This window comes from Pseudorca crassidens, chromosome 4, assembly GCF_039906515.1.
Source record: "Pseudorca crassidens isolate mPseCra1 chromosome 4, mPseCra1.hap1, whole genome shotgun sequence".
Taxonomy (NCBI): domain Eukaryota; kingdom Metazoa; phylum Chordata; class Mammalia; order Artiodactyla; family Delphinidae; genus Pseudorca; species Pseudorca crassidens.
In genome coordinates, this window is record NC_090299.1 from 41,564,376 (window position 1) to 41,584,283 (window position 19,908).

Sequence of the window (19,908 nt, forward strand, 5' to 3'; positions counted from 1 at the left end):
AGATGGTCAACAAAGAGAAGGGACCAGCAGACCAACACATCCTTGGCTATTATCTCCAGCTGAGCTATTTGTTCATCTCTTGTGTCATTTCCATGATAATCAAGGCAGTGCAAAGGTGAAGCAGAGTTCGTTTTTTTCACCACATCATATAGTTCCCCATCAGGTAAGGGTTTTAATGAGTTGTTCCTTCCCCTTGTAAATATCTCCTATAATAGGTTTTGGCAGGGAAATTACAATGGAAGAGCTCAAAAAAACAGATGAGGCACAATAAATTTAAAGCCAGTTTGGTGAACTAGTGTTACAAAATTCCTTTTATTCTGTAATCTGTCCATTCTGGAAGTCTGCGACCACTTTAAACAGAAATAACTAACAAGCAGAATGCAGCTGAAGAATGATGCATGAGAAATTCCTCTGAGCCTAGATAAACTGATTTAAGAGTGTTTGGGTATGTCATGGTAACTCATGGTAAGGGATGAACTCTTAGGAGATATTTGTATTTGAAGGAAGAGATTTTAGTAAGCACCTGAAGGCAGAGAGAACAACAAGCATGGCGGGTGCCTTTGCCTTGCCCCAACCCCATGAACTCATCCCTGAGGTCTCAGTAAAGGTAGTATAGTACAGTGTTTATAAATGGGGGCTCTGTATTCAGTGTTCCTGGGTACCTAACTGAATTCAATCATTTGCTGGAAACCCTGGGCAAGTAGCTTACCCTTTCTGAATTCTGTTCCTTATCCATTAAATGCAGAAAATATATCAGAGGGGTGTTGTGAGGCTTAAACATGTTTAGAATGTAGCACAGAGTTTGCAACAGAGTATGTGCAAAATGCATATTAGCAAATAGTATTAGGGATTATGGAGAGAGAAACATCAAGCACAAACCAAAGAAATGGTTCCTAAGAAAGTCCCTAAGAGTTAGAGGCATGGGTGGCTACTGCTTTGGTACTAAAGTGTGACAATGTGTGGGATGAGGATCTTTAAATCTTACTCCAAGAAATGTAGCTCGATGCTGGTATCACAGGGGGAGGCATTGTTAGAAGTTCCAGAAGAAGCCCCTGCCCTAAGATAGACTTTGGGGTTCTTTCAGAGAGCCCAGCACACAATTGTGGGGATGAGCACTCTGAAATATTTATAGGAAAATAACACTGATAAGGGGGAGTAGAGAAGGATGCAGATTAGTGGACAGCTCTCTTAACTCCCTGGTGGATTTTGGGGTAGTTAAAGATCCTGTTTAAGCCACTGTGATGAGAATCAAAAGAATGTGAGTTATTAAAGTGATACCATTTATCACATAGGTGAGATGTTTCCCGAAAAACAGGGGTTAGATGTTTTAGCATGTTGCATTGTCCTCTCAACCAGATGATTGTCTTCAGATCAGATTTCTAAATCAGAAGTCTGTTTATTCCCCTGCATCGATAATTTAGCACACAAATTCTTCTCAATCTAATCCTAACTCTGCCCTTACTTCTTTATATTCTGACACTTTCTCCACACAATTTATGATCTAGACAAATACACACAAAATGCAGTTCTCAGAAACTGCTTTACTTTCTTGTATCTCTTTCTAAGGTCTCTGCATGTGGTATGTTCTCTTTTTGGAATACTTAATCTCTCCCTGTGCTTTGGGCTTCAATTCAGGAAAGACACAATGCAGAAAAGAATTCTCTCTGCCAACTCGCTTGACCTTCACTTCAATGCAGCTGGATCAGGAGCCCTCTCCTCTGTTCCCATGTATTACATGTACAAATTGTGTAGTGCTTAGAACTTATCTCCTTGTGAACAAATTATTTGCATGCTTATGCACTTTGTCTCAAAAAATTTGTATTTGCAATTTCTTCTACTTGAATGAGATTACTCCAAATGCTCCATATGGCTGCCTCCTTCTCACCATTCAGGTATCAGGTCAATCGTTACTTTTATAGAAAGGTCTTTTATAACTTAAAATAAAGCCGATCTGTCCCACGCCAGTCACTCTCAGTCACTCTTAATCACTCTCTCTCACCTTACCTTATTTACTTTTTCCTGATATCATATTATTTATTTGGTTACCAACTTATTGTCTTCCTTTCACCAAAAATAAAATGCCTTTAGGGCAGCGATTTCCAGTTTTATTTATTGCTGCACCTCTAGCACCTTGACGATGCCTAGTGCATAGTAACTGCTCAATAAATATTTGTCAACTGACTGTCATCTCCACTAGACAGTGAACCTTTAGGAGGGAAGCTATGCCTTTCCACACTCAGAACCTAATACAAGGTCTGGCACATGTTATGTGCTGCAATACATATTGATCAAATACATGACATTTTTAATTAGCCTGTCAAGAACCTGTTATGCGTTGAGAGGCTAAGAAGGCAAGCAATTTTGTGGAGTGTAATTACTGGGGAGGGTGTTCAATAGAGATAGACTGGAAGACAGCAAATTATTGATTAAGATACCAAAGAAAGGAAGCCCAGTGCTTTGCACATAGTACAAGCTAAACATATATTCATAACATTGACTTAACAAAATGGGTTTTATACTTCAACATTAATTCTCTTTTTAAAAAATACCATTTGAGGGCTTCCCTGGTGGCGCAGTGGTTTAGAGTCTGCCTGCCAATGCAGGGGACACGGGTTTGTGCCCTGGTCCAGGAAGATCCCACATGCGGCGGAGCGGCTAGGCCCGTGAGCCATGGTCGCTGAGCCTGCGCGTCCGGAGCCTGTGCTCCGCAACAGGAGAGGCCACAACAGTGAGAGGACCGCATACCGCAAAAAAAAAAAAAATACCATTTGAAACCTACCATGGAATCACCTGCTGCTTCATTCAAGTAGGGGGTGAGTTGCTCTGTGACAGGTGTCTGGAAACATGCTAATAGCCAAATCTATTTAAGACACAATGTTGACTTCCAGGAAAGCTTTCTTTTTCTTCCTTGCCCCATCCCCACTTCAGAAAAAGAATGCCACTCTCCTGAGAACATCACAATGGCAGTCCACAAATGAACCCTCTTCCTTTGAGAGCAACTGACTGTAGGGGAAAAGATAATTACTTAGTTCCTTTATCTCCAAATTATTTGTAATAAAATCTGAAATCACACCACAAGGTCTTTCATGAGGATGTCATAAATTAAGATGCATCGGCGAATCTGGTGCATCTGTTCCATTCTCTGGCCCTTTGTCTTCTGCAAAGAGCACACCAACCTCAATACCCAGCAGACAGCATTTACGCAAATGATGTCGTGGTCTATAGCATTAATATTCAGTGATTGTCTGTCATAGACACCTTACTGTACATCTGTTATGCAAATGTATGTTAATTCTGACTCACTGACAGCTGCCTAGCTTCCCTCCCTAAAATGATCTTTTCCATTTTGAAGTTTGCAATCTGTTCCCAAAAATGTTAATCCAACAATTAGCTGAAATTGCTAAACAGAAATTGTACATGTTCAATCTAAAATAGAAGGTAGTATTTTAAAATAGATGGTGAACCTTCTTCCCACATCGCTTATTTTATATGTGTTTCCACACAGTGTAAACATTGATCTCTGCACAGCTTGTCTTGGGACAAGTGCCGGGCTTGTCTACCCTAATCCTAGGAGTTTGACAAGAAGGAATGGTATCACCATCCCTGTCATTCAAGGAAGTTTGTCCTCAAAGATGCTTTTAGTGATGCACAGTGTTTCTCTCCATGCTTGAAATGTCTCTGTTCTTCCCAAAATAATTAGTATCAAGTACTCAGATATTAATAAATGAATAAAGTGATGAATTATTGAGGAAATAGATCTAAGAGAATATTCCATGAAACACAGAACACAGTAGACACTCTCATTGTACATGTTTGATGGATGCTAAATAGATGTTTCCATATTTACTACATCTATTCATTTTGAGGAATAGGTGAAGGACTTTGGAACTATAATTGATCAACCTATTTAAACTTTGAAAGGGGTTATTATGCTTAAGAGTATAAAAAAGAGACAAATTACATTAAACATTTAGAGAAAACCTACCAACTAAGGACTTACATTGGACCTACTATGTGCTAGTCAACATGTTAGCCACATGAGGTAAATTTTAACAACATTCTTGGGAGGTGAGTATCATTATACAGCTCATTTTAATAATGAGAATTTAGTGAGGAGTGACTTCTGCAAACCCATGTCACTGCCATGACCCTCATCCAGTATTCTTTTCTAGTTCTTTGTATCGAGGAAGAACACAGACAAATGGAACCCCACAGAGCATGTACAGTGAAGTAGAAGTTACAGGCTTCTGCTTTAATGAGGTTATTTCTTTTCAAAAAAAAATTATTGAAGTATAACTGAATTACAATGTTATATTAATTACTACTGTACAGCAAAGAGACTCGGTTATATATATATATATATATATATATATATATATATATATACATTCTTTTTCATATTCTTTTCCATTATGGTTTATCACAGGATATTGAATATAGTTCCGTGAGCTATACAGTAGGATCTTGTTGTTTATCCATTCTATATGTAATAGTTTGCATCTACTAACCTCCAAATCCCAGTCCATCTCTCTCCCACCACCACCTCTAATGAGGCTGTTTCTGACTCTTCTCAATGGATATCTGATGGTTGGAACACCTAAAGCCCAGTTAAGGGAAATGGACTTGAATTGGCTCTGTTCCAGTGATCTCGAGGACTCAGTTTCTTCAATGATATTTATAGATGGGACTCCTCTCTCACCATTGAGTCCATTTCTAAAATAATGGTGCTAAATCAGATGGCTCCAAGGTTCTACACTAGTCTAACATTTTTTCTTTGTAAATAATTTCACATTAGTAATGAGAGAATGGATGAATTTAATAAATTGAAGATATCTTGGATATATGATACACCTTCACTAACTTTTAGTGACTCCATTATTGAGATCGATAGAGTAAAACAAACACTCATTATTTCTCAGAGGAATTTTTATTATTATTTTAAGAGATTTCAAGATTTTTAAATGTTGTAACTCCATTTTATTTCCACTCACTCTAATAAACTTGATCTTAGATTCTTTAATTAATCATAATTTCTCACTTAAGTGCTATCATTTAATTAGGATAAGGTAGCAAAATCTCATAAATTGTTCTGAAGGAGCAAATGCAGCCCTATGTAAATTTATTTAGATAATGAATTTTTAAAAAGCTAGTATATACGCTCCCTTTAAAATATGTGCCATTCATTTGCTTTTTTTTTCTATTGAAGTACAATTGATTTACTTTTTTCCATTTGTTTTAAAATGAGAAAGGAATATTTAAAGAAGACATTATACATTCTTCTCAAATTCATATGAAACATAAGAATTCATAACAATTCTCAAATTTCAACACACAAAGTTCTCTAACAGCAATGTAATTAAACTATAAATCAACAATAAAAGATGGCAAAACTAATATATCAAAAAAAAAAATACACACTCCCAAATAACCCAAGACTTAAGAAGGCAATACTAAGAGAAAATATGAAATCCTTAGAACTGAATGACTATCAGAATACATACACATCAAGAGGTTTGGTAATCAGCTCAAATGGCACTTACAAGTAAGTTTAGAGTTTTAAATGCATGTTAAAAAGACAAGAAGAGGGCTTCCCTGGTGGCACGGTGGTTGAGAATCTGCCTGCTAATTCAGGGGACATGGGTTCGAGCCCTAGTCTGGGAGGATCCTGCATGCCACAGAGCAACGAGCCCGTGAACCACAACTACTGAGCCTGTGCGTCTGGAGCCTGTGCTCCGCAACAAGAGAGGCTGCGATAGTGAGAGGCCCGCGCACCGCGATGAAGAGTGACCCCCCGCTTGCTGCAACTGGAGAAAGCCCTCGAACAGAAACAAAGACCCAACACAGCAAAAATAAATAAAAAAATAACTTAACTCCTACTCCCAACATCTTCTTAAAAAAAAAAAAAAAAGACAAGAAGATACTGTGGCAGTGCCACCCCCAGAGTTGCTTAAACTTGTGCTTTCTATTTTAGATGTCTTAACAAAATGGATAAGAGCATATACCAGTTCACACAGAACCTTCCTTGACAATAACAAGTTTCTGAACTTTTAGCTATTTATTGAGAGAATTTGATAACATCACTAAGTCAACAAAATATATTTCTTAATTTTTAAAAACTTCCCTGTCTTTATTTTTTTATAATAAATTTTAATAGTAAAAGCATCATAAACAAATGTTCTAATTTTCCTTGACGTACAAGGTAGTTTAATACATTCAAGTTTACTAATTTGTTCACTGTTTTCTCCTCTTCTATATAACTATATGTTTTTATTATTACAATTTCTGAAAGATGCCATTAGAAATCATGGTGAGTTAAGGTTCCAAGATATTATAGTTTCTTCTATTGTTATGCTTTATTTATTCATATTTCCTCTAATAAAAATAAGAAAATTGTAACATCTAGAAATAACATATTATTAATTCATAAGGATGTAATTATTTTCATGACAACTTCTTGACAATACTCTTTTCTTATTCTGTCCTTTTGATACCACCTCCCTCTGAGGTCTTTTTTACATAGAAGAGACACATGAAACTTTATGTAATAATTTTGAAGAAAATACAAACCTGCTGTATATCATTCTTTAATAAAAGTATTTAATATTTTTTTTTAAAAAAAGCTGATATATAGAGAACTAACTATAAGGCACTATCTAATCAAGTTCTAGTATCATGTATATGGAAACAGAGACATAAAGAGGTTAAAAATTTTGTCCAAGTTTGTATATCTAGTAAGTAGAAAAACTGAGATTTGACTCTAGATGGAGTCTCTAACTTCCTTTTCATATTGCCACCCTATGTACTATATTCTCAATTATTTTTTTCAAAGAAGAAAAGATTTTAATAAATTGTTAATGTATACTCTAAATGTTAAGTGGTGTAATATAGTTTTTGTGTGTGCTGTCTTGACCCAGTTTGGAGGTCCAGACTAGAGGCAGGTCAGTTCTCTTTATTGGACATCCAATTAAGATCTGCATTCTCTTCCTTTAACGGGATATCATACTTCAGACCATGATACATCCTCCTTAATTGTCCTGGTCTAGGTACCAGGCGACCAAGGAAAGCCCCTATGCCCCACAGCCTGCTGAAATTAATTACATTAGCTAATCCTAAGCCTACTTGCTCTGCCTTACCCATTTATTCCTGCAGGAACCACAACAAAAGTGCTTGCTCACAGTGTCTCTCTCTTTCTGCCTTGTGACTGACCCTGGTGCTTCCCCATGTGGCCCTTCATTGTGCTGTGCTCTCTCCAGGGAATGGTGAGCATAATAAAACAGTAGACCTCTTTTTATTTCTCTCTCTTGATCTACATCTATCCTCATCACATCTCACTCAAGGTAATGTGGTTAAAGCAGGCAGTAGGAGGTTTAAGGATTAACGATTCACCCAGCATTACTCTCTCCAACTCAGTCAGAAGCTCTGAAAGACTGTGCATCTGGCCTCATTGTCATTGGGGAGCAGCCCTTTAAGCCTTATTTTGTGTATCTGTGAAGAGATGGGAATAATTTCCATCTCAAAAGAGTTGGTGTGCGTTTCCAGTGAAAGAACACATGCTCCAAAAGCTTAGCACTATGCTTAGCTCATGACAGGTACTCAAAAAGCATTCCTAAAGAAAGGAAGAGAGACACATATCCTGTCTCGAAAATTATAATCAAATATATATACATACATACATATATATATATATATTTGCCTGTCTATGTGTATTTTTGTTTTGTATTTTACAAAGAACTTTTCTAGATATTATATCACTTGATCCCCTAAACTCTCTGCTGAAACAAAAAGAACTATTTCAATGAAGTCCATTTTGCAGATAGAGAAACTGAGGCATAAGATAATTGATTACATTGTCTGAGATCTTTTTTTTTCTTTTTCTTTCTTTTTTTTTTAACATCTTTATTGGAGTATAATTGCTTTACAATGGTATGTTAGTTTCAGCTTCACAACAAAATGAATCAGTTATATATATACATATGTTCCCATATCTCTTCCCGCTTGCGTCTCCCTCCCTCCCACCCTCCCTATCCCACCCCTCCAGGCGGTCACAAAGCACCGAGCTGATCTCCCTGTGCTATGCGGCTGCTTCCCACTAGCTATCTACCTTACGTTTGGTAGTGTATATATGTCCATGCCTCTTTATCGCTTTGTCACCGTTTACCCTTCCCCCTCCCCATAGCCTCAAGTCCATTCTCTAGTAAGTCTGTGTCTTTATTCCTGTTTCACCCCTAGGTTTTTCATGACATTTTTTTCCCTTAAATTCCATATATATGTGTTAGCATACGGTATTTGTCTCTCTCTTTCTGACTTACTTCACTCTGTATGACAGACTCTAGGTCTATCCACCTCATTACAAATAGTTCAATTTCGTCTCTTTTTATGGCTGAGTAATATTCCATTGTATATATACAATGAGATCTCTTGCTTGAACTGAATAGCAAACCAAACCAAACCAAACCAAAACCAAACCAAAACAAAAACACCTCATATTCACTCAAAAGAAAGCTTAGTGGTCATTCAACTAAGACATGTTGCATTTTTGGAAGTGAGCAGCCTGGCTAGTAGGTACAACTCTGCAAGAGTCAAGAAAGCAGAGTCAATATCGCAATTCTACATTTCTATGGGAAATTGATGTCTCCTCCTTTACCCTTTGCAACAATTTATGACACTGAAGTGACTATACTCATCACTTGTACCCTTTTATTCTGTTTTGTATTGCATACATTATTTCAAAAAACATATATTGTCTGACATTCACAGTTAGGAGTTTGGAGTTTTTGTTGTTGTTGTTGTCTCACCATTTAACTCCTATTCTCCTCTGAGTTCCAGACCAAAGCTGCTATACAAACCATGAATAGTCAGATGATAAAGTACATAGAACTGAGAGCAGGAATTTTATTTCATGATTCAAGACTCTATGTGTAATGAAATGCAAGAATGAGGTTTAGAAGTAGAATCTATTCCCTTATACGTACTCCTCAATTGATAGAAATGCTTGGGCTCCAAATTAGGCCATAGAGAAAGTTTGCCTTCACTAGGAGGAAAATCTTACCCAATTCAATTTACTACAAGTAAGAATGAAGACCACATGTAGATTTTGATGGTCAAGGTCCACTAGTAAAACATGTTCCAGTAAATATCCTACATTTACAAATTAGCACCTTTACCTCACTTTGAAGAAGCTGCTAATGGGAAGAGTGCAGATAGGCAAAAGCATGGGGAGAAGGGCAGAAAATTCCCTCCAGAAGAGATGCAGGAAAAGTCTCTGTTCCCTATATTTACAAGAAACTGCTAAGGAAAGCAAGGTAGAAATTATTACCCTCATTTTGTAGTTGAAGATGCAGAACAATTTTACTACTTGCCTAGAATATTCCTATTTGAAAGAGTCACAACCAAGTCTGAAAGCCAATTTTTCTGACTCCTGCTTCACAGGTTCTTTCCACATCCCCAGATGGTGTCTGTGGATTTGGCTCTCACTTTCAAGCTTCACTGACCCTGGATGATGAATGAGAATTTGATCTGGGCATCTGAGCCCATGCTGAGATGCAGGTGCCAGACTCACTGTGGGCATTCTATCCACTCTTGCTGCCATTCAATGGACCCTCCCAATACACTACCTACACTGGAATTGTGATATATCCCAGAGACAAAGCACAAGGAGTATCCATTCTCTGAAGCAGCTCTCAGAAGGTAAGATCCCTCTGTCAGCTGACTTAGGTGGCATGTTTTTGTCCTTGGAATGAGAGAGCTGCTGGAAGGAGATCACCAAGTGGAAGGACACAGCAAGTGAAGCCATGACACAAATGTAACAGTATATATCTATCCTCATTGTGGATTTGACCACCCTGCTCCTGCCTTTTACATCAATTTTGGAAACTTTTAATTCTTTTAGTTATTTTACATTGCAGGAGCAATCTTTTTATTTGATGCCATTGAGACCAGTCATTGGTTGGCTAATCAGGAAGGTCAGTTAAATTGAAGAATCAAAAGACATGAGGTATGCCTACCTTAAATATTTCATTTTAACTTAGAATAGTATGCATTCATTCAGCAATATTTTGATGTAAAGGCAAAATCTTTGATTTAAATACAGGTTTCTGATTGGATTTCCATACTGTATTTGCAGTGTAAACCTCATTCCAAAAGAATTCTTTAAGACTTCCAGTTTCATTTTCTTTAAAGTGGGAAAAGATTTAAAGATATTTGTGAGATAATATGAATTGCTTCTTTCTACATTAATACTATTTTTTCCACTTTTAAAGTAGTATTGCCACAAATTAATCTGATATTTTTTAGTGACTTTCCCTTATCCATTCTATGTAAAACATTAAAGTAACTTGGTTTTAATAGAATTAGACAGAGCAAACTTGTTCTAGTGAAAGGAATGTGAGATGGGATTTATAAATCTTTGAAAAAGTTAGCTTCACCATTTTCCAGCAGAGCATGCTTCAGCAAGGTGTTTTATCTTACTAAACCGTAGTTTCGTGTGACAATGACAATGCTGAGTAACTACCTTGCAAAACTATTATACAGCTTCAGTGTGTTGGTGCTTGTGAGAGAATTTGGATGTTTGAAAGACCAAAAAATTATAAGAAAATATGGGAGAAAAAAGGACAATACATGAAGCTACAAATGGGGCATGAGGATGGTTATCCCTCTCTGCAGATTTCATTCTTGCCACCAGTTAGGAGGCCAGAGCTACAGACATGGATACCACTGAATAACCATATATTTAGTATATGCTGAATACCAATGAGTGTAGCAGAGTGTCTATGACTGAAACTTCAATAAGATCAAATTTTGGACCACTGGACAGAGTGAGGTCAGTATGCTCTGTCAGGAAACAATTTCTTCCTTTGCGTTATACCTGGAAGAAGAATCAGTATAACAGACTGAAAAAAAAATCAGTGGAGATTTCCTAAAAGAGAGGATCCATGACTCTGGCCATGAATCACAGTAGATATGACTGAATTTTGGGGATTGACAGATGGTACTTCTGTCAATAATAAGCACGCCAAACAAGAAAACTGTACCACGTGTCTCATGGAGAACCACAAAATGCAATCATGATACTGACCCTGAGAAGCTTTCCTTTTCCCCCCATCCTTTATGTGCAGAGTTAGCCTTTGATTTAATCTATTTATCCCCCCAGCTCTCCATGGGGTGTAAACAAACACGAGTCTGATTCACAGGGCTGTTTGTTTTTCCAGCACAAGCGACTGCTGTGGAGAATAAAATGAATTCAGAAACACTTATAGAACTGGGGAGAGGTGTCATTGGCATTTTCAAGTATTCATGCAAATTACCAAGGGCCTAATTCATCCCATGGTCCTTTTCTCAAAAGCACAGCTTGATATCAAAGAGGCAAAATAAATGTGCCTGAAAAAAGCCAGCATCCTCTTTAGTAGTCTAGCTGGAGAGATCTAGAAAAAAGAGAAGAAATATTCCCAGATCCCCCTGTTAATCCTGTATCTCAGTTTTTTGACCCAGGGAGTGCATGCTCTTGATAAATAAGAGCACTATTCAAAGAAGCAGAAACATTACTTCAGATATTGTTCCCACAGGTCCTAGGTTTGAGGAGTTGGATCATTTTTCCTGTTCAAAGATCACTGATGTTTTAAGTAAAGCACAGTAAAAACCCATGAGCCTACAAAAATATTGTGAATTTCATAATACACATCATTGAATCCTTCAGATTTCTACCACTCATCCTTCCACCTTCTATGTACCTAGAAGCCAATTTCAACCCCTTTCTTCCTAAGAAAATTGGGCTCTTATATGAAAAGAAGTATATCAATGAGCTCGCTAATTTTTTTTTTCTTCTCTTAAAGATGTTTTCATTTGACTTTGGCACCAAGAGTATTTTGGGAAAGGTATTTTGTCAGGGAAGTTAGAAGGTCATCCCAGATCTCCTGGTATCATAGTGCTTACCACACTAGCTCTTCCTAGAAGGATGTTGAGTTTTGTTTTTGCCTTAAACATATATTTTAAATTACATAATTATGGGGCAATATATACAACTAGGTGTGTGCTCAAAGGTTATGAATGCAGGGAGTTGAGAAAAAGATATCATGCCAATAATTACAAGAGTAGTTACCAGGATTAAGAAATGTCTCTGTGCCAGATGAATTATATACATCATTTCTAACAAGCCTTTCCTGAAATGTCCTTTGAGGACTAAGAATGACTAAATATTACTGCATAGTCTTTACCCTTGGAGAGTAGGTCTTTGTTACAGAGAACACTCTGCACATAATTCACAATGATAACTCTCTCCCTTCTGCTTCCAGATCCACATGGAAGGCTCAAATCATCACAGTTAAAACCTATTGGGATTCTTAGAGGTAAAACTCTGAGGGAAATTGTGGCTTTCTTCCTAAATCTGTGGTCCCTCAAGAGTTTCTCTCTGATGTTAATCAATAATTCAGACCCCAGCAATCAGTCAAAATCACAGCTTAAGTTTCCTCACCAGCTTATGGTTCCAGTGGCTTTTGCTCCAGGTAAGCAGATCTCAGCTGTAAATCTCTGGATTTGTCTGTCTCTCTAGATTTCGGGGTAGTAGTATGTTCTATGATCTCAGTTCAATGAGGCGTTCAAGAAAAGTCAGTGACATTCAGTTTGTTCAGATTTTCCTTGTTATAACAATGGAAGGGAGAATTTCCAAAGCTCTTTACATGTATGAGCTGAAACCAGAGGTTCTTTCCATATTTTTTCAAGGATATTTTCACTGAATATAGAATTAAGGTTTGTTTTTTTCTTCTTTCTTTCAGTATTTTAAATATGTCACTCCATTAACTACCTGGTTATATCATTTCTAAAGAGATGTCTACTGTAATTCTCATAAATATTTCTCTTTCTGTAATTTGTCTTTTTTTTTTTCTGGCTGCCTTCAAGATTTTGTTTTTTGTCTTTTCTCCATTGTATATTCTTGACTCCTTTATCAAAAATAATGTGACCATATGTGTATGGGTTTATCTCTGGGCTTTCTATCCTGTTCCATTGACCTATATTTCTGTTTTTGTGCCAGTTCCATACTGTCTTGGTTACTGTAGCTTTGTAGTATAGTCAGAAATCAGAGAGCCTGATTCCCCCAGCTCCATTTTTCTTTCTCAAGATTGCTTTGGCTTTTTGGGGTCTTTTGTGTTTCCATAAAAATTGTGATTTTTTTTCTTCTAGTTCTGTGAAAAATGCCATTGGTAGTTTGATCAGGATTGCAGTGAATCTGTAGATTGCTTTCGGTAGTATATTCATTTTCACAATGTTGATTCTTCCAATCCAAGAACATGGCATATCTCTCCATCTGTATGTATTGCCTTTAATTTATTTCACCAGTGCCTTATAATTTTCTGCATACAGGTCTTTTGTCTCCTTAGGTAGATTTACTCCTAGGTAGTGCATTCTTTATGTGGCAATGGTAAATGGGAGTGTTTCCTTAATTTCTCTTTCAGATTTTTCATCATTAGTGTAGAGGAATGCAAGAGATTTCTGTGCATTAATTTTGTATCTTGCTACTTTACCAAATTCATTGATTAGCTCTAGTAGTTTTCTGGTAGCATCTTTAGGAGTCTCTATGTATAGTATCATGTCATCTGCAAATAGTGACAGCTTTATTTATTCCTTTCCAATTTGGATTCCTTTTATTTCTTTTTCTTCTCTAATTGCTGTGGCTAAAACTTCCAAAACTATGTTGAATAAGAGTGGTGAGAGTGGGCAACCTTGTCTTGTTCCTGATCTTAGAGGAAATGGTTTCAGTTTTTCAGCATTGAGAATGATGTTGGCTGTGGGTTTGTCATATATGGCCTTTATTATGTTGAGGTAAGTTCCCTCTATGCCTACTTTCTAGAGGGTTTTTATCATAAATTGGTGATGAATTTTTCTGAAAGCTTTTTCTGCATCTATGGAGATTATCATATGGTTTTTCTCCTTTAGTTTGTTAATATGACTTATCACATTGATTGATTTGCAGATATTGAAGAATCCTTGTATTCCTGAGATAAACCCCACTTGATCATGGTGTTTGATCCTTTTAATGTGCAGTTGGACTCTGTTTGCTAGTATTTTGTTCAGAAATTTTGCATCTGTGTTCATCAGTGATATTGGCCTATGGTTTTATTTCTTTGTGACATCTTTGTCTGATTTTAGTATCAGGGTGATGGTGGCCTCATAGAATGAGCTGGGAAGTGTTCCTCCCTCTGCATTATTTTGGAAGAGTTTGAGAAAGATAAGTGTTAGCTTTTCTCTAAATGTTTGATAGAATATGCCTGTGAAGCTATCTGGTTCTGGACTTTTGTTTGTTGGAAGATTTTTAATCACAGTATCAATTTCAGTGCTTGTGATTGGTCTGTTTATATTTTCTATTTCTTCCTGGTTCAGTCTCAGAAGGTTGTGCTTTTCTAACAATAATAATTTGTCCATTTCTTCCAGGTTGTCCATTTTATTGGCATATAGTTGTTTGTAGTAATCTCTCATGATCTTTTGTATTTCTGCAGTGTCAGTTGTTACTTCTCCTTTTTCGTTTCTAATTCTATTGATTTGAGTCTTCTCCCTTTTTTTCTTGATGAGTCTGGCTAATGGTTTGCCAAGTTTGTCTATCTTCTCAAAGAACCAGGTTTTAGTTTTATTGATCTTTGCTATTGTTTCCTTCATTTCATTTATTTCTGATTTGATCTTTGTTTCTTTCCTTCTGCTAACTTTGGGGATTTTTGTTCTTCTTTCTCTAATTGCTTTACTTGTAAGTTTAGGTTGTTTATTTGAGATGTTTCTTGTTTCTTGAGGTAGGATTATATTGTTATAAACTTCCCTGTTAGAACTGCTTTTGGTGCATCCCATAGGTTTTGGGTTATTGTGTTTTCATTGTCATTTGTTTCTAGATATTTTTCATTTCCTCTTTGATTTCTTCAGTGATCTCTTGGTTATTTAGCAGTGTATTGTTTAGTCACCATGTGTTTGTATTTTTTACAGATTTTTTCCTGTAATATAGTTCTAGTCTCATAGCGTTGTGGTCAGAAAGGTACTTGATACAATTTCAATTTTCTTAAATTTACCAAGGCCTGATTTGTGACCAAAGATATGATCTATCCTGGAGAATGTTCCATGAGCACTTGAGAAGAAAGTGTATTCTGTTTTTAGATGGAATGTTCCATAAGTATCAGTTAAGTCCGTCATGTTTAATGTATCATTTAAAGCTTGTGTTTCCTTATTTATTTTCACTTTGTATGATCTGTCCATTAGTGAAAGTGGGGTGTTAAAGTCCCCTACTATGATTCTGTTACTGTCAATTTCCCCTTTTATGGCTGTTAACGTTTGCCTTATGTATTGAGGTTCTGCTATGTTGGGTGCATAAATATTTACAATTGTTATATCTTCTTCTTGGATTGATCCCTTGATCATTATGTAGTGTCCTTCTTTGTCTCTTGTAATATTCCTTATTTTAAAGTCTATTTTGTCTGGTATGAGAATTGCTACTCCAGCTTTCCTTTGATTTCCATTTGTATGGAATATCATTTTCCATTCCCTCATTTTCAGTGTGTATGTATCCCTACGTCTGAAGTGGGTCTCTGGTAGACATCATATATACGTCTTTTTTTTTTGTATCCATTCAGCCAGTCTATGTCTTTTGGTTGGAGCATTTACTCCATTTACATTTAAGGTAGTTTTTGATATGTATGTTCCTATTACCATCTTCTTAATTGTTTTGCGTTTGTTATCATTGGTCTTTTCCTTCTCTTGTGTTTTTTGCCTAGAGAAGTTCTTTTAGCATTTGTTATAAAGCTGGTTTGGTGGTGCTGAATTCTCTTAGCTTTTGCTTGTCTGTAAAGGTTTTAATTTCTCTGTCGAATCTGAATGAGATCCTTGCTGGGTAGAGTAATCTTGGTTAGAGGTTTTTCCCTTTCATAAGTTTATATAGGTCCTGCCACTCCCTTCTGGCTTGCAGAGTTTTGGCTGAAAGATCAGCTGTTAACCTTATGGGGATTCCCTTTTATGTTATTTGTTGTTTTTTTCCTTGCTGCTTTTAATATTATTTTAATATATTTTTTGATAATTTGATTAATATGTGTTGTCATGTTTCTCCTTGGATTTATCCTGCATGGGATTCTCTGCACTTCCTGGACTTGATTGACTATTTTCTTTCCCTTATTAGGGAAAATTTCAACTATTATCTCTTCAAATATTTTCTCAGTCCCTTGCTTTTTCTTTTCTTCTTCTGGCACTCCTATAATTCGAGTGTTGGTGTGTTTAATTTTGTTCCAGAGGTCTCTGAGTTTGTCCTCAATTCTTTTCATTCATTTTTCTTTATTCTGCTCTGTGGTAGTTATTTCCACTATTTAATCTTTCAGGTCACTTATCCATTCTTCTGCCTCAGTTATTCTGTTATTGATTCATTCTGGAGAATTTTTAATTTCATTTATTCTGTTGTTCATCATTGTTTCTTTGCTCTTTAGTTCTTCTAGATTCTTGTTAAAATTTTCTTGTATTTTCTCCATTCTACTTCCAAGATTTTGGATCATCTTTACTATCATTATTCTAAATTCCTTTTCAGGTAGACCACGTATTTCCTCTTCATTTTGTTTGGTCTGGTGGGTTTTTACCTTGCTCCTTCATCTGCTGTGTGTACCTGTGTCTTCTCATTTTGCTTAACTTACTGTGTTTGGGTTCTCCTTTTCACAGGCTGCATGTTCATACTTCCCGTTTTTTTGTGTGTCTCCCCCCAGTGGCTAAAGTTGGTTCAGTGGGCTGTGTAGGCTTCCTGGTGGAGGGGACTAGCGCCTGTCTTCTGGAGGATGAGGCTTGATCTTGTCTTTTTGGTGGGCAGGACCGTCTAGTGGTGTGTTTTGGGGTGTCTGTGACCTTATTGTGATTTTAGGCAGCCTCTCTACTAAAGTGTAGGGTTGTGCTCCTTTCTTGCTCATTGTTTGGCATAGTGTGTCCAGCACTGTAGCTTGCTGTGGAGGTGGACACTCAGTCAGGGCTTTCTGAGAGCCAGAGAGGAAGGGAATTTGGGCATTCGGGAATGGAATTTGCCTTGTTAGGCAAAAGGCAAAATTTAAAAACTCAACACACATGCCCACGGTACGAATGGGGGCCCAGAGGTACAACCTCCGAGTTGAAACCATCTCTGGCAGTTGGAGAGGGGAGGTGTGAATAGGGACAAGTGCTTGCACACAGTCTTCTTGGTGGGTGCAGTAGCCACCTTAGCATTTTATGCCCGTCTGTGGTGTCTGTGCTGGTAGCCGCAGCTACCAGCTCTCTCTGGAGCTCATTTAGGTGGTGCTCTGAATCGCCTCTACTAGCACTCCCTGAAACAATGGTCCCTTGCCTCTTAGGTAGTTGCAGACATTTTCCCGGACTCCCTCCCAGCTAGCTGTGGTACACTACCCCCCTTCAGGCTGTATTCATATAGCCAACCCCAGTCCTCTCCCTGGGATCTGACCTCCGAAGCCCGAGCCTCAGCTCCTAGCCCCGACCCGTCCCGGCGGGGGAGCAGACAAGCCTCTCAGGCTGGTGAGTGCTGGTTGGCATTGATCCTCTGTGCAGGAATCTCTCCACTTTGCCCTCTGCACCGTTGTTGCTGTGCTCTCCTCCCTGGCTCTGAAGCTTCCCCCTCCACACACCCCCTGTCTCTACCAGTGAAGGGGCTTCCTAGTGTGTGGAAACTGTTCCTCCTTCATGGCTCCCTCCCAGAGGTGCAGGTCCTGTCCCTATTTTTTTTCTCTGTTTTTTCTTTTTCCCTACCCAGGTACGTGGGGAGTTTTTTCCTTTATGGGAAGTCTGAGGTCTTCTGCCAGCATTCAGTAGGTGTGCTGTAGGTGTTGTTCTACACATAGATGTATTCCTGATGTATTTGTGGGGAGCAAGGTGATCTCCATGTCTTACTCCTCCACCATCTTGAAGGTCTCCTTGGAAAATTCTTAGTATTATTTTTTTCAAGTATTTCTTCTCCATCGTTTATTTCAATTCCATACATGTTAGATCATTTGATATTTTCCCTCATCTCTCTGATGCTCTTTTCTATTTTTTTCACTCATTTTTTCCTCCTTGCCTTTAAGTTTGTGTAATTTCTATTCATCTATTTTAAGACCACTGATTTTTTTCTTGATCGTGCTGAGTCTACTGGTAAGCCCATTGAAGGTATACTCCATATTTGGTACAGTATTTTTGCTTTTATTTTTAGATCACGATTTTGTTTTTTTTCTTATGGCTTCTATCTCTGATGACATTACTTGTCTGATTTTGTATTTTGCCCTCTATTTTTTTCCAACAGAAGCTTTACCATGTTAATCATAATTATTTACAATATTTTTTGTCTGTTAATTTCAATATGTTTGAATATATGAGTCTGGTTCTGATGCCTGCTTTCAGACTATGTTTATTCAGCTTCTGTGTATGCCATATATATATATATATATATATATATATATATATATATATATATATATATAGTTAAAAGTCTGGCATATTGTAGAGCATAGCAGATATGACATCAATAATATTTATTCTTGGAGATAATCATTCCTTTCCTCCCACCCCATTTCTTTAATGTGGTGATTTGTGCTAATCTACTTAGTAATTAGACTGGGTTTGAAGTTTTCTAACCATTTGGTTTTGGATCTGCCCACATGCCCTGAAGTCTTCTATTCACTCTACTCCCCAGAGAAAATCTGCCTCTTGCAACAATGCTTACTGTATTCCAATGTTATATCTACTCAGTGCTTGCTAGTGTGTAGTAGGGGCTTCTGAGGGCATTCTATGATGTTTTAATTAAGCCTTAGTCTTAGGCACTGTGAACCTGCACCTTGGGCGTATGGACTTTACCTCCTTCAGATGTAATACTGTGTCTTGCATCTATTCTTCCTAATTTCTCAAGGATGGGGTTTTATTTCACTATTTCCCTCCCCCAGCTTCAGTGAGTTTTAACCAATACCTTCAGAGTTAATTTTGGTTGCTTCTCCTTATGCAGATCAAGTGTTTTTTTTCAAGGGGAACCAGTGAATTTGGGGCTGGGCACAATGTCAGCAGTAACTCCTACTACTGTCCCCTAGCCAGTACCATGGAAAAAGTTTTCTTGGGATTCTCCCATGTGTTCCTTGTGAGCACCTGGTGGAAAAGCCTGGGACAGTGCACGAACATCTCCATGTCTGTGGCCCATAATAGCATCACACTCTCTCAATAATCCATATTCAACCTTTAGCTATTTATTAAAATTTACTAGTTGACTCTTCCTACCACTTTATATGGCATTCAGTGGCAATGTGCCACATAAGTAAATGCTTAAGTCCTGCTTTTAATTACTGATGTCTGTCTCTCTCCGTATTTTAGGTTAATTATTTGTCCTTGTGGCCTTAGTTCTCTGGTAAATTTTAAAAAACTGTACCCAGCAGGTTTTCTTGTTGTCAGGGTAGGAGAGGTGCTCATTCTAGCTATCTATCTATGAGATGAAACTGCTGGTCACTCACATTTGATTTGATTTTCATTGTAAAATTTGACTTTTCTCCATTCAGTCTACCAGGTTTTATTCCCTTGCCCACATGGTGGCTAGCTGGTCCCTCAATTCAGACCCTTGGTTGTACATGCCTCAGCTATTCCCAAAGCAGAGTAAAGACAGTCAGATTTCCTGAAGATCTATTTTCTTTTAGGCATCTATTCTTTCTATGGTATTTCCATTGTTCACCTTGCCTTCTGGGTTAAAAATTTATAGTTCCATAAATCTTGTGTACATAAATTTTTCTTTCTTCTAAGAATCAATGCAAAGCAGAGCATAGAAATCATATATTGAATTGACATAGCTCTCACTTCTAAGGAGGCCACATTCTAATCAATAATATAATGTATACATACACCTGAGACAGATACTCAGCATAAAGGCACAAATGAGAGAAACAAGCAATGTTACAGGAACACAGTTTTGTAAGT